This window comes from Enhydra lutris, unplaced genomic scaffold (genome assembly GCF_002288905.1).
Source record: "Enhydra lutris kenyoni isolate GAN:26980312 unplaced genomic scaffold, ASM228890v2 scaffoldscaffold12, whole genome shotgun sequence".
NCBI classification, from domain to species: domain Eukaryota; kingdom Metazoa; phylum Chordata; class Mammalia; order Carnivora; family Mustelidae; genus Enhydra; species Enhydra lutris.
The window spans coordinates 372,850-398,179 of NW_019154096.1; positions in this window are offsets into that span (position 1 = coordinate 372,850).

The window sequence follows — 25,330 nt, forward strand, 5'->3', positions numbered from 1 at the left end:
TTACATGGGATACAAGTTTGGTACTTTCTCCATCCCCCTGTGGTACAAATTTTAAAAGACAAGACATGTGAAGTTTAAGAGGAGTGACAGTACTATAAAAATCATAGTACCATACGATTTCAGTTATATGTGGAATCTGAAAAACAAACAAAAACCAAACTCTTAAATACAGAGAACAAACAGGTGATTGCCAAAGGGAAAATGGGTGGGAGAATGAGAAAAACAGATAGAGGGGATAAAGAGGTAAAATTTTTTCAGTTATAAAATAAATAAGTTACAGAAATATAAAGTACAGCATAGGGGATATGTTCAATAATACTGTAACAATGCAGTGTGGTGACAGACGGTAACTACGTTTATCATGGTAAGCATCAAGTAATGTACAGAATTATCAAGTCACTCTATTGTACACCTGAAACATTAATATAACATAGTATGTTATTGATACTACAGTATTTTTTCTTAAAAATTGAAAATAAAATAAAAAGAACAATACCAGTGCTATGGGTGATTGGAACGTCAAAGGGACATTTCTTAGCCTAACGAGTTTGTGTCTATAAACATAATGTGGAAATGTTTGGGATCTTGTGTTTTCTGGAGTGAGTTGAGCAGTAACTTATATTTGCTAGAAAGGGGGGGTCTCCCCATCCCACTGTCAATAGAGTTTTCATATATGAGGGCTAGGTATCATTGGAAAATTCGGATATCTGAAATTAACTGAAAACTGAGAAGAAACATTTTATCTGTGGTAAGCCCATTGGCAGCTTCTAAGAAAGGTATTTATTTCAGTTGAATGTTAAGAAAGCTCCAGCTAACTGGAGCAATGTGTTAAAAGACACTTGTCAGATTTTCTTTAAAAAAAAAAAAATGTGTTTTATGGGGCACCTGGGCGGCTCAGTTGATTAAGCATTCAACTCTTGGTTTTGGCTCAGGTCATGATCTCAGGGTTGTGAGATCAAGACTTCTGTGGGGCTGCCTGCTCAGCATGGGGTCTGTTCAGATTTCTGTTCCTCTCCCTCTGTCACTGCCCCTCCTCCAACTCATGCACATGCACATCCTCTTCTAAATCTTCTAAAATGTGTTTTTTCATTTTTGAGATTTTGTACATCTGGATTTTCCTATAAAATTGGTAATTTTAAATGTTGGGAAGTAGTTAACATTAAGTATGTTGAAGGCAAAGAAAGGTGTCTATGCACTGAGACCCAACACCTCATTTGTGATCTCTGGCCTGCACAAAGTGATGAAGAAGAAAAGAGTAACAAGTCTCATTACACACCAGGCTAAGGCTGGATAGCAAAATGTTTAGTGCAGCCAGTAAGCTTGGTCACAATTAGCAGTATGGGATTGGAGGAAAGGAAATAGGTTGTTGTCACCAACCTGGAAGTTTTGTTATGTGGGTTTGGCAGGAAGTCAAGAGATGGAAAGAAATCTGTGTATGAAAAGAAGGACATTCATGAACCTATTGTTGGCTAGCCGAAATAGCCCGGAGGTGCACTCATTTCTCTTTCAAGGATAAGTTTATAGAAAGAAGAAATAATAGATAAATTAACAGAGATACCAGAATGAGACAAGCGAGGCCCCTAGGGCACAAAATTGAAGGGGCCACTCACTTGCAGTGGCAGGAAAGTTCATGGGTGAGGCTTGTGCAAACCTAGGCGTGAATGTCTCCTGACGTTGTGCGCTCGGGTGCATCAATTGCCTCACCTTAGTGCTGGTTCTGGTGTTTACACTACGTCAAAAACAATTAGTTATTCTTTTCTCAGATGATATGGCTATTTTGCAGTTTGGGGAACAGCAAATCTTAGTGAAAAACAGTTATGAAAGAGTAGTAAAAAGAAAAAAAATCTGGACAGTAATGGCCCATTTCGTGATGACAAATTAGCAACCATTTGCTCCAATAAATCAAATTTTATTTTGTATTTATAGATTTTCAATTGTACTTCCAAACTCTGACACAACTTCATTTTCTTGGTTTACATATTTATTCATTCCAAGGTATTTATTGAGTTCCTACCTAATGTGTCATGGGCTAGGCGATTGATTATATATTGGTGAAGAAAACAGAAAAGGTGACTGCCCTTTTGGAGTTGACAAGTGAGAGAGAAAAAGACATTTAATATGTATATAACTAAATTAGTAAGTATTTATCATTGTGGTAAGGACAATAAAAGAAACACGATGCAGGAATGCTTACTCTTATTGGTTCATGTTCGAGAACACAGGATCACCTCCAAGACCCTTGGTGATGCAGTGTGGTTGAGGAGAATTCCTGCCAGAAGTCCTAAGACATTTGAGAAAGTAAACTATATAACATCTTTTCTTTCAATATTAAAGATAAAATTGAAATAATTCATGCATGTTTTAAAAATAGGAAGATATTTTTTCAAGTGTGTAGAATAAAAACAAAACACATTTGGCCATACCACAAAGATACTACTAACAAAGTAATTTCTTTCTTTCTAGTTTTGTCTCATGTCACACTTTAGTAAAATTCATAATCTTCTTGACTACTCTTCCTCTGCTCTTGTCATTCTCATTTCTCTTCCTTCTCCTATTCTTCCTTTTAATTCTTACATATTTACGATTAATCTAATTTTAATTTCTTCTCATTTAAAGCTATTCTTGGAGGGTAGCCTGGGTGGCTCAGTTGTTGAGTTTCAGCTCAGGTCTTTTACTTTTGGGTCCTGGGATCCTGCCCAGAGTTGGACTCTGTGCTCAGCAGGGCGTCTGTTTGAAGATTCTCTGCCTCTTCCAAACACCCCCCCACCACACTCTCTCTAAATAAAAATTATTTTAAAAGAGATGAAAAATCTGAAAAAAAAAAAAAGGCTACAAAATAAAAATACAAAGAGTGCTACATAGTGTTTTCCCTAAGCTCTGAAGCTTTGCAGCCCTCTATTATCAGTAAACTTGAGAGGAGTGAGTTTTTTGTGATGGTCTTCTAGGGAAGGGATCCCTTGCCCTGATCCTCAAGTGTACTTCAACTAGCGCAAAAGCAGCTCTCCTAAGCAGCAGAAACAGGCCTCCATGTAAGCACCTCTGGATTCCAGTATATGGCGCTGTTTTACTCCCTGAAGGCTTGCAGCGCCAATGGGTGAGATGAGTATCATTTTACCTGGCTTTCTACCCAGGAAATGAAAATTTGCACCCCAGTTCTTCAGTGAGCCCTCACAGAAGGAAAAAAAAAATCTGAACCACCCAGTCAGACCCAACTCCTATTTCTATGGATTCCTGTGGCACAGACCCACACCATACCTGCGGGGTGTTGGAGGTCTTGCCATGGTTCTGTTTTTTGCTGGACCCCTCCCAGGAAAGTGAATGCCCTACCATGCTGTGATTCAGAGTATAGGGCTACACAGCAGAAAGCCAGGATCTAGCTTCGTGGTTTTCAGCCATTTTTCCCTAACTGATGTCTGGAAACTCTGAGGCGTTCGGACCCCACCTGTTCTTCTTGTGACCCCCAGGATCCTGAGATCATACTGTCACACCTGGGATTCCACCCAGCTCCACCACTTGAACACTTTTAAGCCAGGAGTGTCCCCCACAGTAGTAGACTCCGAAGTGTTTCAATCACACACTTCGTTGCAGTAGGCACCTTCAGGTAGGTGCCTCCCCTCTGCTGTATCCACAGCCATATCATCTGCACAACTTATTCCCACCCATGCCGCTCGAGCTCTGAAGCTGCCACAGGCACCACACTGGGAGCTAGAGGTAGCTCTGAGGTGGTTCAGGATCTTCTTCTGGGGCTGGTGCTGTAGGTCCAAGAAGAGAAAAGTATCATCACCATGATTGACTTTTCATGTCCCTCCTAAATAAAGGAAAATTTTCCCACCATTCAGTGTTCCCTGAGTCCATGAAGCAATCCCTGGAAGGTCTCCTCTGATGGCAGGACATGGGCACAGGGATCTGAGAGTACTCATTACTCCTGGAATACCAGTTGATGGAGGCTTGCTTTGTGGGGCCTAAGCTGTTCCCTCCAAAGGTCTATATCAGAAACACCCTGTTCTCCTCAACTCAGCATCTCTCTGGTTCCCCTCCTTCTGCTCCTCCCCCTCCTGCTTGTGCTCTTTTCCCTCTAATAAAGAAATAAAATCCTAAAAAAATAAATAAAAGATTGAGCGTAAAAGTGTATATTTGGGCCTTCAAGACCTGGCTGGAAACACCCTCCTGTGTGTTTTTCTTTGTCCTCTTTCCTCTTGTGCTGATGGCATCAGAGGTGCATGACAACCCAGGGAGTGAGAATGCCCATGGTGGAGGGACTCTGCGTTCCTGAAAGACCACAGAAAGGATTTCAGTCTCCTAATCTGAAAAGCCCCCCAGCACTGTCATGGGGGGAAATCTGTGGCGTGCTACCAAATTTGGGGAGTTACTTGATAATTTAGCATAATGTAATATACCTACAACATGTTGAAATCACCAAGTAAACTTCAATAGTTATCAGCCTAAAACCTTTAAAAATGACCAAAGAGGCACCTGGCTTCCTCAGTCAGTAGGATACTTGATCTCAGGGTTAGGAGTTTGAGCCCCACATCAGGCATAGTTAACTTAAAAAAACAAAAGAAAAGAAAAAAAAGGACTTACACATGGCCAAAATGAATGAGGCTCAAACAATGGAGCTGGTCGGTGTCGGGATGGATCCTGTCTCCCGTTCATTCAGCCACTGGGCACTGCCCACTCAGATGGTGCCAGTGCTAATCAGCCAACCAGGTTCTCCTTCTACGAGCTCAGGGTCTAGAGGAGAAGATGGAGAAACAAGAAACAAAAATGTGAATGAAAAGAGCAATTGCACCATAGGAAAAGAGCAAGGGACTACAACTAAGTCCTGAGCTCCACCAGGTGAGGGGTGTGACAAGGCTGTGCTGAGATGACATTGAGAATTCCTGTGGCAGGATAAGAAGGAGTCAGTCCTGCATGAATCTGAGTGTATTTAGGCTTGCAGAGGGCACCAAGCAGCAGAGGTTTGGAGGCAGAATTTGATGTTTCCAGAGTGGAGGTTAGAAAGGGGGCCAGGGTGGCCAGAGGAAGCTGAGGAAGAGAGCAGAGATGGAGGTAGGAGGGCCACGGCCCAGGGCCGTTTGACAGTATCAGTGCCATTCTCCCAGTGCTATGTGACCACATTTCCCCACACTCAGTGGCTGAACCCACAAACACTGTCTCTTGGTCTCAGGGGGTCAGTAACCAGCAGTGCTCAGCTGGTTGGGGCTTTTGACAACACCAAGAGAGGACCTGCTTCACTGAGAACCTGACTCACTTAGGGGCATTGGCCAGATACAGCCCATCTCAAAGACCTGAGTTCTTCTCTCTGTTGTTGACCCACAGTGCTAGGCCATGTGCATATTTCTGTGTCATGGTTCAACCTAAGTGCTTATACTCCGGTGTGAGGATCTGAGAGAGAACATGTGTCAGAGTCAACATGGGGCTAGGCAATGGGCTTTTATAAATAAATCTCAGCAGGGCCTTTGGGTCATGTTGCCATGTTCTGTGGAATGGAAGTGAATCACTAAATCCAGACCACACTCAGGGGAGGGGCTTACAAAAGGATGTATACAGAGGAGTTGGGGAACCAGTAGAGCCCCTGCAGGGAGAAGGTGATGATCCCTGCAGAATCCATGCCTTGCCCAGAATCAAGCTGGTAGGAAGGATTACTAGGCATGAACCCAGCTCTTTGAGTTTCCTCAAAGGTAGGGTCCTGGATGTACCTAGTCATTCACTGGGGGCTCTGGAAAAGGTTGTCTAGAAGGAAGTGGCTATAGACATGGAAACGGTATTGGGCTGAGGGTGATCATTGATATCCTAGATAGGAGACATCTCTTCATGTTCTTGTATGAGGAGGACCCCAGGTCATGGCAACTCAGTGAATGGACCCCTATCAACGTCACACCATTTGGAAAGAAGGTAATGGCTTGCCTCATAGGACAGGCAGTCTCTAGGGGTAAGGGTGGATTCTGACCATCAAGGGCCAAGGCTCCAGTCCCTTCTTTAGGATTTGCATTGAAAATTAGAAGCCTAAGGTCTTCGGAAGCTATTGCCCACCCCTCTGTAGGTGGGGCTGTCATCTTTTGGGACTCCAGGATGTGAGCACTGATGAACACTTGCATGCACACAGGAGCGAGTGTGCATGTGCACACAAAAACACACAAACCAGTCGGGACTGTGGGGTGGGATCTGATTAGAAGCAGATTCAAAGAAGTTGATAAGAGGAAGGAAGTTTGGTTGGAGATATTTCCTACATGTGACACTATTCCTCTAACACCATAGATATTATCCAACCTACGCCTATGGATATCTGGTAGAAGGACATGCTAGAATCATCTGTATTTTACAGAGAAGACCATCCCTGTCAGGCACAACGGTTTATCTAGGGTCAAAAACAGGTAAGAATAGAAAGTTGTGTCTGAAACCAGGTGTGTTTCCAAGCTGAGGCCCTGGCTGCTCCCAGATCTTCCCTAGGGGCCTGTGGAGAGGGATGTGTTGTTGTCACTATTTACAGATGTGACCTTGCATGCAGAAAGGGTATGAGGAGATGGCAGACCAGAGCACTGTTTGTGTAGGTGCCAAACAAGGAGTGGACTCCGGTAGGGGATCCCAGGCAGTGATGTCAGTTCCTTGACCACAGACCCCAACAGAACTTGGTACCCCTTCAACCAGGCAACCACATTCTAGTGTAGTCCAGTATCAGAGTTACTTGGCTGGAGACATCTGATATGGAAAGATGTTCTCTTGCTTCTTGCCTACTTCCCGGGGCTCTGGCTCCCAGAAACCCCAGGGGAATGGCGTCTTACATGCTGGGGACTTTGGCTCAAACCTCGACCCCAATGCCTCAGGGCATTTGGCAGGAGGTGCTATAAGGTACTTAATATTCAGCAGACTAGGTGACGCCCACCTCTCTGAACCATCCAAGGGCAGCCCCATTCCTTCCTCTTAAGTTTTAGGGAAAGAGGGCTATATGTGGTTTCTCACCCATGGGCTGGGGGAAGTTGAGCACAGTGGATACCCTGGTGATCCCTTCTTGTTCACACCAATGTCATGGTGGGCAGGGTGGAAAGAGGATTCCTGAGGTGACTTTTACCTGTGCCAGAGCACATCCAAGGCCCTGAAGCTGTGCCACGTTTCTCTCTCCTTGGTGGAGGTGTGTGCATACTGGGGTGTGGTGTGTCTGGAATAGAGTTCTCTAGATCTGAAGACCAACAAAGCCATCCAGACAGGGCTCTGAGGCCTCCTGCCTGGCTGCCAGGCACTGCCTCTGTAGAGCTCTACAAAGGAGATGGGGCACGAACTGAATGATGAGATCCCCTGCTCTACCTCTTTGAAGGACAAGAAGGTGCCCCACACTGCCAACAGAATCCAGTGCTGGCTCAGGGTGAGTGCACCTGAGTGCAGGTGCTAGGGAGAACTGACTCCCAGGGCACTGATGCAGCACAAAAGGTCCCACTTCCTAGAAGCCAGCCTGAGCTCCTAGAGTCCTGTGCGCCCATGAATATGCATCCCATCTCTTCCCCAAACTTGCCCTCATGGTCCTGCCCATGCCTTGGATAGAAGCAGAGTCATTGTCCACATATTTATAGGAATATTATTAAAGAGGCTTTAAACCATGTCCCATCCCATTTATTTAGAATCCTTTTGCACTATGCTATGGATTTTCCTAAATCGTGCTCCCAGGTGTCCCCATTGGCCCAATAGCCCTTCCCCAAATTCTGCAAGTCTTGCAAATGATCATGGTGAGTTGGGAGACTTTTATCCAAAGGGACCTCCGGCCCATGGTACTATGTCTCTTGCTCTGCCCTTTTGTTTTGATGGAACACATCTTTGGGGCCCCTCCAGGGTCAGGAATAGGACCTCACTGCACTGCACCCTATTCCTGAAGGCCAGTCATTTATCACAGCCATTGAGCCCTTTACTGATGCAGGACTTTGATGTGATCCCCTTCTGTCACCAACACACAGTACTGCATCCTACATCCTCCGTGCCCTAATATTCTAGGCCCTCTCACCTAAAACATCTCTGTGTTCTCGTCCCAAGAATGGGATATGTTATCAGATATCACAGGATCCATGCCATTCATGCAGAGAGGCGCTATCAATACTCAGCTCACAAAGTGACCTGAGATACTATCAAGTTCAGACATCATTTCCTTCAATTCTTTTTATAGATGCCAAGAACATTTTTTTATTTTTCCTTAAAGGTTTACTAATTGATTGGTCGATTGATGGATTTGAGAGAGAGGCAGGGGGAGAGTGGGGAGAAGCAGAGGGAGAGAGAATCCTCAAGCAGACACTGCCCCATGTACACAGCCCTATGATGAGCTCAGTCTCAGGACACTGAGACCATGACCTGAACCAAAACCAAGAGCCTTATGTTTAACCCAATGAAACACTGAGTTACCTTATTCTTTTTAGGACTGTGGGCCCTCTTGTCCCACCTCTTGACACAAGTCACTGAGATCTAGGGGTTCAGTCTGCCCTCCAATCCCCAGCTCTCCTGGTGGCTATAGCACTGACTCATGTCTCCTCTGATTCACCTCATGGTAAAAATGGATCAAACAGGAAGAGAAATGAGACCTCTGTGCTATGGACCAACCGGGCCAACACGCTGGAGACAGAAATAAAACACCTGGTGCCTGCCTTCCTAGGAAGAGATCTTAAGTATGTCTACATGTTCCTGGGTACATACTGAACCTTTGCCACCATCCAAGATGTGCTGGACCTCTTATTTGCAAGATGAGCACCCTGCCCCTAACTGCCAAGTGTGATTTGGCCAATGCCTGGTTGTGATACTTTGGCATGTCCCCAAACTTCACAAAGCCTCAATTTGCTCCTACCTGGGGCAGAGTTATTATAGGGACTCAGTGGGGTCTTGTAGGGAAAGTGCACATGAGTGTCTGCTCCTGTGGAAAAGTCTGCTAGAGGGCCTGTGGTCAGGAAATTTTAACATTCTCCTGCTACTCATGATGAAGCCTCTGCCTCATCCTTCACTATCACTGTGGTCTTGCGCTGGGCTGTTTTGCCGTTTAAAGGGAGATCTGAGACTCCATCTGGGGATCGTGGGTGTGAGTAAGGGGCCAGGCCCACTCACAAATCTGTGATGGCTGGTTGGGGCCCCTTCATTCATCAAGCATTCAGGAAGCCCCACTCAGTAGAGGCATTTATCTTGGAGCTGAATGGGATCACTACAGAGAACAGGCAGCACCCCAGGGCTACAGACTAGTAGGGGGTCAGATGATGAGATGTAACATCCACAGGACATTTCATGTGGTGTCCCCTGGCCTCCTCTAGATATGGGTGCATTTTCTCCAGCTATGATGAGGTTGGAGGAGCCCAGAAGTGGAACATGTGAGTAAGCTTTAGCTGATAAAGTAGGGCCTTCCCTCTCCACCAGGCAAGCGAGGTACTGTAAATTAGAGGGGCTACTGGACCTTCAACCACACATCTGTTATTCATGCTTTAGGGTAAAGATCTGAGATCTTCTTCTGGAAAATGGGAAGTTGTCCTGGGGAGATGTGGTTGGTGTGTGAGCACTGTGGGAGAGCATAGGGGAATGGAGGACATCTTGAACCCCTAAGAGGGTCATTCTCCATCCCTGCCCTCTCCTGGCCCTATCTCTACCCCAATTCCGGGACCCTGAACTAAGGATTTAGGAACCATCACACAGCATTCTGTCGGAACCTGGACACTGGGTTCTCGGATGGTTCTCAGGAGACCCAGTGAGAGCTAAGGGAGCAGACATCCCACACTCTGTGGGATATTAGTGTCAGTGGAAGGAGACTCACTCATGGCACCTAGTGAATAAGGCAGCACATGCGTACAGAAGGTAACGTTTGAGGCATTGGGAGGGTCCTGGGAAGGCCTGGCTACAGACAGAGTCCCTTAGTTCCCTCCTTGGTTGGATCTTCACAGGGCAGTGGCATGTGCAGTGAGGGTAATTAGGATGCCAGACACCACCCCTCCTCGGCACATGCAGTTGAATTCAAGTGGCAAGTGGGCAAGGAGACAGACTGAGGAGTGTGTCCAGCTCCCCTGATAAGGACAGAAATGGTCACACCATTAATCAAGGACTCCCATTCACAGTGCCTTTTTGCCAGCCTGCTGTCTGTGACCGGGCCTGTCTCAGGCAGGACTGCCAGATCACAGGTGGACCAGGACTAGGACTGGACTCTGACAGGAACTGGAAACCCAGGGGCCCAGTTTCCCCCAGGGGTTCCCTGGGATATTGGTTAGGATGGGTGCCCTGTCCTCTGACTTCTCTGCCTGGCTGTCTGTCCCTAGGGCACTCTATTCCATCTTGAGCACATGGCTAGAACAATATCTTGGGGATTTTTTCCAGCCCCCAGAATTACCCAGCCTGAATATGCTGCTGGCATTCCTGGGGCTTAATATGCCAGGCTCAGACCTGGAGTGCCACGTTCAGCTTCTGCTCTCACAGCTGCAACAGCTTGAGCCCACAGAGCTAGAGCCTGGGGGTGAGGAGGACTGGGGGTGGCTCATGTGAGCCTGAGAAGGAGACAGTGTGGGCCACAGGTTGGGCCGAGTGGAGTGAGTAGTCTCAGATCCCTGTCCCCATGGGCTTCAGTTGGGGAGACCTTCCAGGAATTGGGTCTTGAACGCAGACCACAATGAGTGGTGGGAAAAGTTTCTTTTATTATAAGGCAAAAGGGAAGTCAGTCATGCTGATGATACTCTCTCTTCTTGAAGCTACAGCACCAGCCCCAGAGCAAGGTCCTGATCCAGGAACTCGTCCCAGAACCTGCTTTGGCACCTGCTGCATCTTTGGAGCCTGAGCGGGCCCACCCCATCCCTGCTGCTGTGGCTCATCCATCAGGAAAAGCAGCGACACCACTTGCCCTGTTGGGGCCAGTGCAGGTGGTAGTCAGGGCTCTAACTCACTCTCCTGAGATGGAAGAGCCATCAACCCCTTTGCCTGACCTGGAGGTCCAGCAGGGTCCTGCCCCTCTTCCTGGGGTTCCCGAAGAGCATAAACCAACACCTGCTTCAGTGGAGCAACCAGCCTTAGACCCTGAGCATTAGGGGGTGTAGGCCGCAGCCCCAAACGATGCCTTCCCCTCCCATCATTGCCTTCTTTATAATATTTGTGTTTCGTACACAACTGTGTAATGCCTTAATAGATTTTGTTCATTAAAGTAGAATTTGAGTTTACATAAAATTTTCCTCAGATCCTTTTCAATGGTATATCAAGGTCTCATTAGGTACATTCAGAGTTTAGCACAACCATTTGCTTCTACAACATTTCTATCACAGAGACACCTGTGCTACTAATCACTCACTGCTCATTCCCTCACCCCAGTCCCTGAAACCACTGCTCTTCTCTCTGTCTCTGGTACTTTACCTCGTCTTGGTTTTTCATGTGCCTGGAATCCTACAATATGGGCATCTGTGTCTGTCTGCAGAGCATAAGAGTGATTCACATTTTTAAATTTTTTTATACAAATAACATTTTATTACATAGGAATGTTCCTGAAAGAACAAAGATCACAGGAAGCCCCCAAATGAACTATTTTCATTATCTGTGATAGGGTTCCCTTTTACAAGGATGCCTTGAAAAGCAGAAAGCACAAGAGAAATGTCTGGGTCCATGAGACACCTTTCAATTCTTTCATTTTCCTGGATAGTCTACATTTAAACTATTCTAATGGGCATATTATAAAATTTTAAAATTGTATCTTAAATATTCTCATTTATTGCGAATAAGTTAGGTAAAAGGTAAATAGTTCTTTAAGTTTTATACAGACTATTTAGTAAATAATGATTTAAATATGAAAAAAAGAAGACACATTCCTTCTACCAAGAAATAATTGCCCATAAGACACAGTGTCCTTCTTCCCTGCCTTTCCCTGTAAGGGTAGCGTGTGTGTGTGTGTGTGTGTGTGTGTGTGTGTGTGTGTGTGTGGCAGAGTGGGTCAGGGAAGCTTCCAGGGCTGAGCTCTTGTTCTACTGTATGTCCCCATAGTGGACAGGCACTGTCACTGCTGTCCCCTTGGGCATTCTCAGTGACAGCACTCAGCAGACCCCATCAGTGAATAACTAGGCCATTTCCAATTATTTGACTCTCATAATGTAAGTGATAAGCATGTTTGTGCTATAAATCTCTGTTTCTTTAGGAATTATTCCTATAAACACCAATACTGGAACACACGTTAACCACATTTTGGGGGGACTGGCTGCTGGCTCCTCTATGCCCTCTTTATTAAAGAGAAGCATTGCTTTGGAAAGGAAGGATCCCGGGTTCTATAGATGAGAACTGAAATCATGAGGAGGACAAGCCACCAGTGATGCCATCGGGGTATTGGTAGTGACCATAGAGCATGGAAGAGCCTGTGCACAATGCCCCGCATCTGTCCTCTCCCACAAGCTTCCTTGCCTTGTGTCCTGGAACACACCTCACCCATGCCCTGTCTCCATGGAACACACACACTCCAGCCACTCCAGCCCCCCGTGCTTCATAACTCAGATTCTAACTAGAGCAACCAGACCCTGCTCCAGGCCAGCAGAGGGGTGCAGGCCAGGCCACTCCTCTCAGCTTGATCCCTGTCCTTCCTGGCTGAACCCCATCCTCTCAGGAAGGAACCTATAAGGACAGTTCATGTCAGTGGGTTACAGACAAGTGTTCATCCAGTTGTAGTTTTAGTGGCAACAGCAAGAGCCACTTGAACTTGTGTGAGCAAGAGAGGCCTTTACAAAACACACTGGCTGCTCATGGAAGCTGCAGGACGGACAGAGCCTCAACCGGGGGCTTTGGCACTGGACACAGCTCGTCAACACCCCTCAGGATCCTCTAGCTATGACCCCCTGACTCTTCCAACCCCAAACTTGGCATCCCTCAAGTTAGGCCTGTCTGAGAGAGGGGGCTGTGCTTCCTGCTGAGACCCCTTTCCTCCCACAAAGTCGGGTAAAGGGGAGTCCACTTGATCTGACGCTGTAATAGAGGCCATCGTCAGTAATTCCTGTCTTCTCTGCCATAACATGGAGTTAACCAGGCACAGACAGTACATCTTGAGAGAGGACATTTGGGGCTCTCTCTCCAGGAAGAGAGAGAAACACCAGTGAGTGGGACTTAGTGAGAAAGGAGAGCTCTGAGCACTAGGGGAAAGGCTGCCATGGGCTGGGCACTGCCATATTGGTCCATGGCACAGGCTTTGTGTTGGCTTGCAGGGAGTGGCCAGGCTTCATCCTACTAATAGGTCCAATAAAAACCAAAATGACGCCCATAAAATACTTTCAATTCCAACTACAAAAAGGCTCTGGGACCCAGGCAGCCAAGGAGGCCCAAGATGCTATGTACCAATGATTACATGGTGGGGGAAAAGTGGGACAGTCATGATGGAACTGAGGGCAGCTCATTTCCCTGCTTTGGGGGGAAAGAGCCCCATCACAAGGCACCAATATTTGTTCCAAAAACAGGTGACAGCTGAGGGGGCTCCTGCCCGCCAGTCTCCACAATGAGGAGTGTCCATGTTCTGGACACAAGCTCTGGGTGACATCTGGTCCCAGGGCTGGCCTGGGTCTGATGGATGAGCCCCAGTGTTGTGGGATCCCATACTGGAGGGGATGAAGGCTTTCTGGAAGGACAACTGAGTCAGGGGAGCCTGGATTGGCAGGCTGAAGGGACACAGTAAGGCAGAAGCCCAGAGCCCATGACAGCAATGTGCTCCCAGTGGGCTAATTTTAACAGGCAAAGCTAAGGATTACTGAGTATCTTTTGAGAGAATGAATCATGTCAGTCAATCCCCCTAACAATTCCATGAGGAAGGTAGAAATGCTGTCTCTGTTTGATGAAGAAGGAAACCAAGGTTTTAAGAAACGGCCTCTTTCATGCTCCACATTGAGTGACAGACAGGATTTGAACCCAGGGCTTCCAGCGTTGTGGGCCTGACCTCACAAGAAGGTTGCATCCAGATGCTTCAGAAGAGACTTCTCAACTCTGAGGTTACATGAACCTTCGTACCCAGGGAGAAACCTCCTCCTACCCAGACAAAGGCTGGCTGGTACTGGGAGAGTCCTTAGTGCCAAGGCACAGTATCATCAGACAACAGACCCGGGACAAGCCCCAGTCAGAGGTGGCATGACTACCCCTTGGATTCAGTGACGTCTCCAGGCCTGTGGAGCTTTCTGCACCTCTGAGCTCCAGGAGTGAGTTGTGGATGGAACACAGAGTCCAATGGCAGAGAGACAGCAGTTCTAGCCCCTGCTCAGCCTCTTTGTCGCTGGGTGACCCCAAGCAGGGCTCTGAAGCTACAGACCTCGTCCCTAAATTGGAGTATGTAATGGGTACTGCTAAGTGGGATGTAGAAAGAAATGACTCCTACAGTTCCTGCCTGGTGCCTGGGAGCACGTGTGGAGCCCAGAGGGAAGGCATTCTTGTCAGTGACCAATTTACCCATGCACCTGTTCTTCCACTTGTTGATTCTGGTGTCATCCTTAAGAAACAGATGCCAAAGCTAAGGTCAGGAAGATTTCTTCTTAGGCGTTCTTCTCTGAGGTTTATAGTTTTAGCTCTTAAATTAAGATTGTGACCCATATGGGGCGCCTGGGTGGCTCAGTGGGTTAAGCCTCTGCCTTCAGCTCAGGTCATGATCTCAGGGTCCTGGGATTGAGCCCCACATCGGGCTCTCGGCTCGGCAGGGAGCCTGCTTCTTCCCTCTCTCTCTGCCTGCCTCTCTGCCTGCTTGTGATCTCTATCAAATAAATAAATAAAATATAAAAAAAAAAAGATTGTGACCCATATGGGGTTTATTTTGTGTCTCCTCTGAAGGCAGGGTCCATGGACCTTCCTTCAGTCATTTATAATTTTATGTATTTGTATGTGTAAGAAGGGACTGGTCAATAGATCCACAATAATCTGTAGAATAATATTTATTCTATTCTTGAAGAAATTCGCTGAGATTGTGAAGTCCAAAAGGAGGTTAACTTGTATCTTGTGTGGAGGTGGAGCAGTGTCCGTGTCCTTGTTAAGAGCACACACACACACACACACCCTCTGGTGGCCACAGGAGACATTGCAGGAGTTCCCTGATAAGTCTGCAAAACAAGCCACAGTCAATGTTGGGCATCTTCAAGGATTCACAGAGAGATCCAAACATTTCTATAAAATTCAATGTTTTGGAGGGTGTCTTCTAGGAAATCTGTGAAAAAAGTGCACTATTTCGAGAAATATTTTCTGAGAAGCCGAGTCAGGCCCTGGGTTCCAGGATAGAAAGTAGGGAGAAAGGTGGATGCTTCCCAAGAGGCACAGGGTGTGAGGTGGGGTAGTGTGGGAGATACCTGGTCTACACCAAAGCTCTGCATATCAAGTTGAAAGAAAGCAGTAAAAGAAAACAAGCCATATTTATGGATTCCTGTGCTTACATTAACCATAAAACATTTTAGAAAAATTGAAAGCTATCACTCAGCATATCTGTATCCTCTTTTCCCAGTTAGATGACATCAACTTATATTCCCAGCTTATTTTTTACTTATTAGGAGAAGATGATGTCATATATTGAACCTTTAATGACTCTACAAAAATCCTTGCAGAACTAACAGATGGATTAAGTCCTAAACTTAAGGACACAGATTTAATATACAAAAATGAGTTTCATCTCTATACACGAATAACATGCTATCAAGAACAGAAATTAAGAAAATAGTTTGTAATTGATAATAACTCAAAAAGAACAAGATACATAGGAATTATTTTCACCCAGAGGTGAAAGACCTGCATACTGAAAACTTAAATCATTAATGAAAGAATTTGAAAAAGCCAGAATTAAGTCTGAAGACACCCCATGCTAATGGATCCCTAGAATATATGTAATCCAAAGGTCCACACTGTGTAAAGCAATCTAAATATTCAGTGCAAACTCCATCAAGATCTAATGGCATTTTCAGAAATAAAACCAATAATCCTACAAAGTGAATGATACCACAGAAGGCCCTGAATAGACAAAGCTATCTGGAGAAAGAACAAAACTGGAGGCATCATGCTTTCAGAGTAGAAAATCCAGCAAAAAACCCACACATATGTAGTCAATTAATTTAGAACAAAAGCTCCAAGAATATAAAATAGGGAAGCAACAGTCTCCACCAAAAGTGGCTTTGGAAACACTGGGCAACCTCAAGTAAAGCAATGCAACTGAATGTCTATCCCACCCAGTCCACAACAACAAAGTCACAATGTGGCAAGGACTTCAACAAAAGAGCTACACCCATGAAATATGTAGCTGAAAATTGGGCAGAATGTTATTAACACCCCTGATTTTTTATAATAAATTTCATGAACAAAATTTGAACTCCAGATTCTGAGATCAAGAGTCAGATGCTGCGCTGAGTCAGTCTATTAAAACAATGGGGCACAGAGGCATCAGCAGAGATCTATTCATTTATCCCCCTTAACACATTTTTTTGGAAGAATGTTTCTTGAGTTCCTTCTTGATGCTGATTTTTGGATTTGACATCAGAAGCAAAAGCTACAATGAAAAATAAAAGGGGACTGCATCAAACTAAAAGCCTTCTGTACAGCAAAGGAAATCTCCAGTCATCAACACACTGAAAAGACAACATACTGAAGAGAAGAAAATATTTGCAAACTACCTGTTAAATGTCTCATATCCAAAATATTGAAGAACTCATATCATCAGGGAAATGCAAATCAAAGCCCAAAGTGATGTCACCTGTCACCTGTCAGAATGACTAGTATCCAGAAGACCAAACAAAAAGGTTTGCCAAGATGTAGAGGAAAGGGAACTGTGCTCTTTTGGTCGGACTGTAAGCAGGCTCTGTTGGTAGGACTGTAAGTGGGTGCAACCACTATGGAAAACAGTATCAGTTTTTCTTAAAAAAAAAAAAAAAAAGTCAAAATAGGGGCACCTGGCTGATGCAGTCAGAAGAGTGAGAGACTCTTGATGTCAGGGTCATGAGGTTTAGCCCCACATTGGGGGTAGAGAGTACTTTAAAAATGGATATAGAACAACCATATCATCCAGAAATTCCCTTACATATTAGAATGAATCAAAGTCTTCTCTCTTCTAAAATGAAGGTGTATATGGGTGCCTGGGTGGCTCAGTCATTAAGCGTCTGCCCTCAGCTCAAGTCATAATCTTAGGGTCCTGGGATCGAGTCCAACATCGGGCTCCCTACTCAGTGGAGAGTCTGCTTCTCCCTCTTCCACTCCACCTGCTTGTGCTCTTCCTCTCTCTCGCTGTGTCTCTCTCTCTGTCAAATAAATAAATAAAATCTTTTAAAAAATAAAATAAAGTGAAGGCATATGGATTTATGTGCCCCGCTGTTTTATTCCAGCACTGAGAGTCTCTGTTCCTTTGAAGTAGACTGTGAAGGGCCCTGGCCACCAAGGCTCAGGTAAACTTCCCTCCAGAGCTCTACTCAGATTCTGTCAAGTTAGCTCTAAGTCTATTCCCCTTGTACCCACAGCTCTGCCTCCCCAGTCTTTCAAGACCCAGCCCACCACCCCCTGGGAACTTGACATAGGTCTGTGGTTTGGCTGACCCAGGACTCGCTGAGTCAGCACTGCCCCAAAGCTATGTCCTGAGCTGCCCCCTACAAACATGCCTGGGTCACAGGAACTTACTAACTACTTAGCAGAATGCTCTCACAAGCACAGGTTCCCAACCTGGATACTTGCTGATCAGGGAGCATGTCCTGGCCATTGCTGTCCCACTGTATCCAACGAGCCATAAGGTGTTCTGTGCAAATTCCATCCACACTCGTCCCTCAAGCAGCCGAGTCAGAGGCACATGATCACCAAAATGTTTCTGGCTTTAAGTCTTCTGCAAGTCATGCAGATATTTCCTTCCCACCTCAGCAGTATCTGGAAGTGAGGACACTCTATGGAGTCTTCTGATCTTGAAACCTTAGACCCTTCATCTATCTCATGGTCTGATGTGCCTGGTGTCTTCCTTCTGCTCTCAGGAATCTTCTTCTTCATAATGTCCAGTCCTTGGCTCTGAGTGCTGCATTCACCCATGGAGTCCACCAGGTCACCTTCATGATCCTTAGAGTCTCCCTGTTGATGGCTTGGGAACAATAATCTGGAGTTTATGGATTTCTAGGAGTTTATGGAGCGGAATAAGTGATATATATCATTCCAGCTGTCTCAGATTTTGTTTTGTGGAGGAAAACATTGACGCTGACAGGGCAAACAAAATCTATTCAAAGGCAACATATTTCATACATATACATGATCAAAAAGGAAAATTCAAACCATAATTTGTCTCATTTTATATTTATATTTATTCAAAATGATGACCTAAGTTTGTTTCCTTCAAAAGGTCCACATAAGAAAGCAAGAGCCTATTTTAAGTGGTCATTTTGACAGAAATCTAGGTGGTGTTTTTCCTCTCCCATCACTGACCTTATCTTCCTCCAACTTGCAACACATAACCTATTCTTTCTTCCTCTTTGGAAGGAAGTCAGGTGCCCACCTTAATGCTCAATCCCTGAAGAATAGGGTCTTCTGATAATCACACAGAAACAATGGCTGGCCCAGTTGAAGAAGACAGATTACCCACAAGGGAACTGCATTTCCACTTTTGGCAACATTATCTGAGGTGAAATGTTAGATCCCCATTGAGGAAATTTGGAGTGAATTTTCCTCAACTCCTTCCAGAGGTGAATGTGGGATGTGACTGCCCCAGGGCCTGACTGCTACAGCAAGGAACACTGCTCCAGAACTCCAGACTTCGAAGACTATGGGAGGATTAACTCTGAAACTGCCTGTAATCAAAAAAAGAGTTTGTGAGTGAGGGAAGGAGAAACAGTGAAGCATCAGTGTGGGAAATACCCACTGGATGCTAAAAGCACTTGAATGCTGAGCAAGGACTGGGCCTGATGTCTTGCACCTGGCATGTGTCCCCACAGGAGGCTCTCTCAAGCAAGGACTAAAGCCATAGTTGATGCCAAACTCAGTTGAAATTTACAGTCCCTTCCAGGCAGTGGAGATGTGAGAGAAAGTGCTTGGGCTTTGGAACCAAGGCACCAAAACTTCAGTGCCCAGTTTCTCATATGCCGGCTGTGTGTCTACATAGTCCTCAAGTCTCTGTTCCCTCACACAGCACACAAAGACCATAATGGTGACTTTTCTTTCCTCATGCTTGATCAAATGCCATGAGGGAAATCTAAAGCCTGCTCAGAGTGAGGTTTATTGTTAGATGAAGTTATTACTGACTCATTAACAGATATTCTGAAGTGTGGCTTTTGTTCATTTACAACCCTGTGAACATGTTTTTCAGTGGTGATAACATTTCTCCCCAGGTTTATTGAGGTGCTACTTGGTATACAATAAACTGAGGCCCAAGCATCAAGGCACAGGGTCCAAGTGGATGCTCATTACTCACAATCCTTGTCTTGACTTCTGGGCATTACATGTAAGCCTGGCCATTGGGGAAGTACAGTCAACGTGAGTTAAAAATGTGCCATACTAGCATTTGTAGGAACTTTCACATGATGACCCCATGCCAAGGCTTAAGTGGTTCTTTAGATAAACAGAAAACAGAAGAAAAATAAATAGAAAAAGAGATAAATAGAAAGAGAATGAAAACTTCCCATCTCTATGAAGTCAGCATTAACCTGGTCCTCAAACTAGGCAAAGATTCCATGAACAAGAAGAATTTCAGACCAATATCCTGATGAATATGGACACCAAGATTCTCAACAAGATCCTAGCTAATAGTATCCAATAGTACATTAAAAGTATTATCCGCCGGGGCACCTGGGTGGCTCAGTGGGTTAAGCCACTGCCTTCGGCTCAGGTCATGATCTCAGAGTCCTGGGATCGAGACCCGCATTGGGCTCTCTGCTCTCTCGGGGAGCCTGCTTCCTCCTCTCTCTCTGCCTGCCTCTCTGCCTGCTTGTGATCTCTCTGTCAAATAAATAAATAAAATCTAAAAAAAAAAAAAAAAAGGATTATCCACCATGACCAGGTGGGTTTGATCTCTGGGATTTAAGGGTGGTTCAATATTTGCTAATCAGTCAATGTGACAGAAAAAATCAGTAAGAGAAGAGAGAACCACATGGTCCTCTCAATTGATGCAGAAAAAGAATTTGACAAAATACAGCATCTGTTCCTGATTAAAATGCTTCAAAGTATAGAGACAGAGGGAACATTCCTCAACTTCATCAAATCTATGCGAAACCCACAGAAAATATCATCCTCAATGGGAAAAACCTGACAGCCTTCCCTTTGAGATCAGGAACACGCCAAGGATGTTCACTCTCAACACTCCTGTTCAACATAGTACTAGAAGTCCTAGAAACAAGAGACAGCAAAAAGAAATAAAACACTCAATATGGGAAAGAAGTCAAACTCTCTCTCTCTGCAGATGATGTGATACTTTATACCCAAAAGACTCCACCCCCAAACTACTAGAACTCATATAACAATTCAGTAATGTGGCAAGATACAAAATCAATGCACAGAAATAACTTGCTTTCTTATTCACTAACCATGAAAATACAGAAAGGGAAATTAGAGAATTGATTCCATTTACTATAGCACCAAGAACCACAAAATACCTTGGAATAAACCTAACCAAAGAGGTAAAGCATCTGTACTTGAGGAACTAAAGAATACTCATGAAAGAAATTGAAAAAGACACAAAAAGTTGGAAAAGTATTCCATGCTTGCGGAACAGAAGAATAAACATTGTTAAAGTGTCTGTACTGCAAGAACTTTCAATTCCATCCCGGTTCCATGGAACTTTCAATTCCATCACTGTCAAAATTCCACCAGCATTGTTCAAAGTGCTGGAACAAACAATCCCAAAATTTGTATGGAACCAGAAAAGATCCCAAATTGCTAAGGAAATGTTCAAAAAGAAAAACAAAACCAGGAGCATTATGTTGCCTGATTTCAAGCTTTACTACAAAGCTTTGACCACCAAGACAGCATGGTACTGGCACAAAAACAGACACATAGACCAGTGGAACAGAGGAGAGAGCCCAGATATGGACGCAAAACTCTATCATCAAATAATCTTCGACAAAACAGGAAAAAATGTCCAGTGGAAAAAAGACAGTCTCTTCAATAAATGGTACTGGGAAAATTGGACAGCTATATATAGAAGAATGAAGCTTGACCATCCTCTTACACCATACACAAAGATAAACTCAAAATGGATAAAAGACCTCAACATGAGGCAGGAATCTATCAAAATCCTAGAGGAGAACATAGGCAGTAAGCTCTTCGACATCATCCACAGCAACTTCTTTCAAGACATGTCTCCAAAGGCAAAGGAAACAAAAGCAAAAATGAACTTTTGGGACTTCATCAAGATCAAAAGCTTCTGCACAGCAAAGGAAACAGTCAATAAAACAAAGAGGCAACCCACGGAATGGGAGAAGATATTTGCAAATGACAGTACAGACAAAGGGCTGTTATCCTAGATCTATTAAGAACTCCTCAAACTCAACACCAAAAAAGCAGATAATCTCGTCAAAAAATGAGCAGGTGACAGGAACAGACACTTCTCCAAAGAAGACATACAAATGGCTAACAGGCACATGAAAAAATGTTCATCATCATTACCATCAGGGAGATTCAAATCAAAACCACTTTGAGATACCACCTTACACCAGTTAGAATGGCCAAAATTAACAGCACAGGAAACAACAAGTGTTGGAGAAGATATGGAGAAAGGCGAATCATTTTCCAGGGTCCTGTCCCTCAAGCTCTCCAATTGGGGAACCCTGAGTCACCCCACAAGTCCACCTGCCACCCATGCAGAAATGATGCCTTTCAGAGCTGCAGAAAAGCCTCAGAGTGAGAGAAACCTTTGTGACCCAACAGGGCTATATCCAAACTCTGGCGCCACAGCGGGTCAAAAGTCGGAGGCTGACTCCTGGCCACAACCCCTCTCTCAACTCTCCTCCAGGAAAGCTCCTCTGCGCTGGGGCCCCCGGGTGGGCCCTGTCATCTCCGCATGTTTTCCAGATGGCTGAGACATGCCCTGAGCAAGAAAGCGCTCTAGGCCACAGGGGACAGGGCAGTCCGAAGGGCTGCCCAACGCCGACCAATTCTCACGAGTTTTTTGCCCAAATCAATATCAATCTGAGCAGAAAACTCCTGAGAATTGGCCAGAAAACCCCCGGCAAACTCGCTTCGTGTGATGCATGTCTGCCTGGCCCAGGATCCCGAGTTGTCCTGGCTCGAACCCTGCCAGAAAGCCCTCTGTGAGTCAGGTGCAGGTGAGGCCAACGCCTCCTGCTCCTCAGCCTCCAGGGGTCCCCTCCCTGGTGCTGGCAGATGGGGCCTGCCATGCCCCTAGGCCCAGGCTTGAACCCTCACCTGGTTTTTCAGTCTTCCTTTTCCAGGGTCCTGTCCCTCGAGCCCTCCAATTGGGGAATGCCATGAGTCCACCTGCCACCGAACCAGAAATGGTACCTTTCAGAGATGCAGAAAACCCTCAGAGTGAGAGAAACCTTCATGCCCCCACTGAGGCTATCCCCAAACTACGGCGCCACAGCAGGCTGAAAAGTTGGAGGCTGACACCCGGCCAAAACCCCTCCAACAGCTCTGCTCTGGGAAAGCTTCACTGTGCCAGGGCTCCCAGGTGGGCCGTGTTGTCTCGGTGCATTTTCCCAATGGCCGAGACATGCACAGAGCGAGAAAGCACTCTAGGCCACGGAGGACAGGGCAGTCCAAAGAGCTTTCTGGACCCTTTGGACTGCCCTGTCCCCCATTGATTTGAGTAGAAAGCTCATGAGAATTGGCTGGCGTTGGGCAGCAATTGGGACTGCACTGTCCCCCGTGGCCTAGAGCGATTTCTCACTTGGTGCATGTCGCAGCCATCCGGAAAACACGCTGAGATGACCCTGCCCACCCGAGGGCCCCTGCTCAGGGGAGCTTTCTAGGAGCAGAGTTAAGGGAGGGTTTGGGGCCAGGCATCAGCCTCCAACTTTTCCTCCCGGTTTGGTGTTGACGGTTGGGGATGGCCTCAGTGGGGGCATGAAGGTTTCTCTTGCGCTGAGGGTTTTTGCGCAGCTCTGAAAGGCACCGTTTCCTCTTGGTGGCTGGTGGATTCACTGGATGTGACTCAGGGTTTCCCAATTGGAGAGCTTGAGGGACAGGACTCTGGAGAAGGAAGACTGATAAACCAGGTGAGGGTCAGTGCCCTGGCCTAGGGGCATGGCAGGCCCCAACTACCAGCGCCACCAAGGGTACCTCAGGAGGCTGAGTAGCAGGAGGCAGTGGCCTCGCCTGTGCCTGACACACTGTGGGCTTACTGGCAGGGTTCGAGCCGGGACAACTCAGGATCCTGTGCCAGGCCCAGGGGGTGGCCCTGCAGACATGTGGTGCATGAAGTGAATTTGCCACAGGTTTTCCAGCCAATTCTCATAAGCATTCTGCCCAAATCGATATCAGTATCGATTTAGGAAGAGAGCTCATGAGAATTGGCCGGCGTTGGGTGACTATTCAAACCGCACTGTCTCTCATGGCCTAGAGCCCTTTCTCACTCAGTGCATGTCGTGGCCATCTGGAAAACATGCCGAGAACACGCTGCCCACCCGTGGGCCCCTGCACAGGGGAGCTTTCCAGGAGCACAGTTGAGGGACGGAGTGTGGCTGGGCGTCAGCCTCCGACTCTTTGGCCCAGTGTGGTGCTGATGGCTGGGGATGGCCTCAGTGGGGACATGAAAGTTTCTGAGGGTATTCCGCAGCTCTGAAAGGAACCATTTCCTCCTGGTTGACATGTGGACCCATGGGGTGTGACTCAGGGTTCCTCAACTGGAGGGCTCGATGGACAGGACCCTGGAAAAGGAAGGCTGAACATCTAAGTGAGGGTGAGGGCCCAGGTCCCATCTGCCTGCGCCGGGGAGGGTGCCCCAGGAGGCTGAGTAGCAGGAGGCGGTGGCCTCACCAGCTCCTGACCCACTGAGGGCTTTCTCACAGGGTTCAAGCCGGTGTAACTTGGGATCCCAGGCCAGGCCCAGGGGGCGGCGCTGCAGACTTGCAGCACATGAAGCGTGTTTGCCGGGTGTTTTCCAGCCAATTCATAGGAGCTTTCTGCCCAAATCCTTATCTCTTCACAGATGACATGATGAGAGATAAGGTGTTTAATGATCCACTACACAGAAAAATGAGACTGCTAATCCACCGTGGAGGAAATGGAGGGCATGTCTGTAGTATAAGAGATTCCTTTGAACCAGCAAGCCCTGGTATGAAAGCCAGTGAAAAACGACAGCTGCCCAATCCAGGCAGAACTACTGGTAGTCCAGAAAACTCAGGAATGAAGGGTTGGGTCACTCCACCAGATAAAGAATCATGACCAGCTGAGGTGCTTGTTCACAGCAAATGTAATGTAGAACGAGCAGCCAAAGTAGCAGGTAGAATACCAGCTATGACCATGTGACCAGCTACAGAAATAAGGACTCTAATTCTTTTTTTCATAAGATTTTGTTCATTTGTTTCTTTGTTCAGAGTGCAAATGGTGGGTGGGACAAAGGCAGAGGGAGAGAGAATCTCCAGCGATTCCATGCTGAGCACAGAGCCCCATGTGGTGCTCAATCTCACGACACTGACATCATGCATGACCTGGGCCAAAACCGAGAGTCAGAAGCTTAACCAACTCAGCCACCCAGGCATTCCAGGACTCTAATTCTTATGAGTATTTCTTCCTTATTTTGTTATGAGTATTTTTCTGTTGATCCATCTGTTTTCTTCCTTCTCTTGGTCCCTTATCAGAGAACATATGATGCATATTTGTGATGGTTAATTCTATGTGACAACTTGTGTAGGCCAGAGGAACCAGATAGTTGATCAAAAACATGTCTGGATGTAACTGCAGAGGTATTTTTCTATATGTGATTTTCACTTAAATTTTGAAAAAAGCAGATTATGCTCCATAATGTGTGTGGGCCTCATCTAATCAGTTGAAGGTCTTAAAAGAAAAGATTGGGGTCCCCAAGTGTGAAGGAGTTCTGCCTCCAGGCAGGGATCAGACTCAAATTGCCACATCAGCTTGGTCTGCCACCAATCTGCAGAATTCAAACATGCCAACTTTCACAGTCAGCAAATTCTTTAAAATAAATCTCTCTCTTTTTCTCTCCCAGTAAACACACATACACATTCTAGAACCCTACTATAGAAAGTACTTCACATTTGTAATTAAGAAAATGATGAATAAAGAATGGAAGATGGGGATCATATTTACTCAGAAATTATTGGCATGTGCCTTGGTTATTAATTATAAAAATTCTAACAGAAGTTTCTAGTAAATTCCCAACAAGCACCTTCAAAGAACGTATAGAAAAGGACTAGGCTATATACCAAAACCCAGAAAAAAAACAAAAAACAAAATGAAAATCCAGTAACTGCATGGAGTAGTAGGC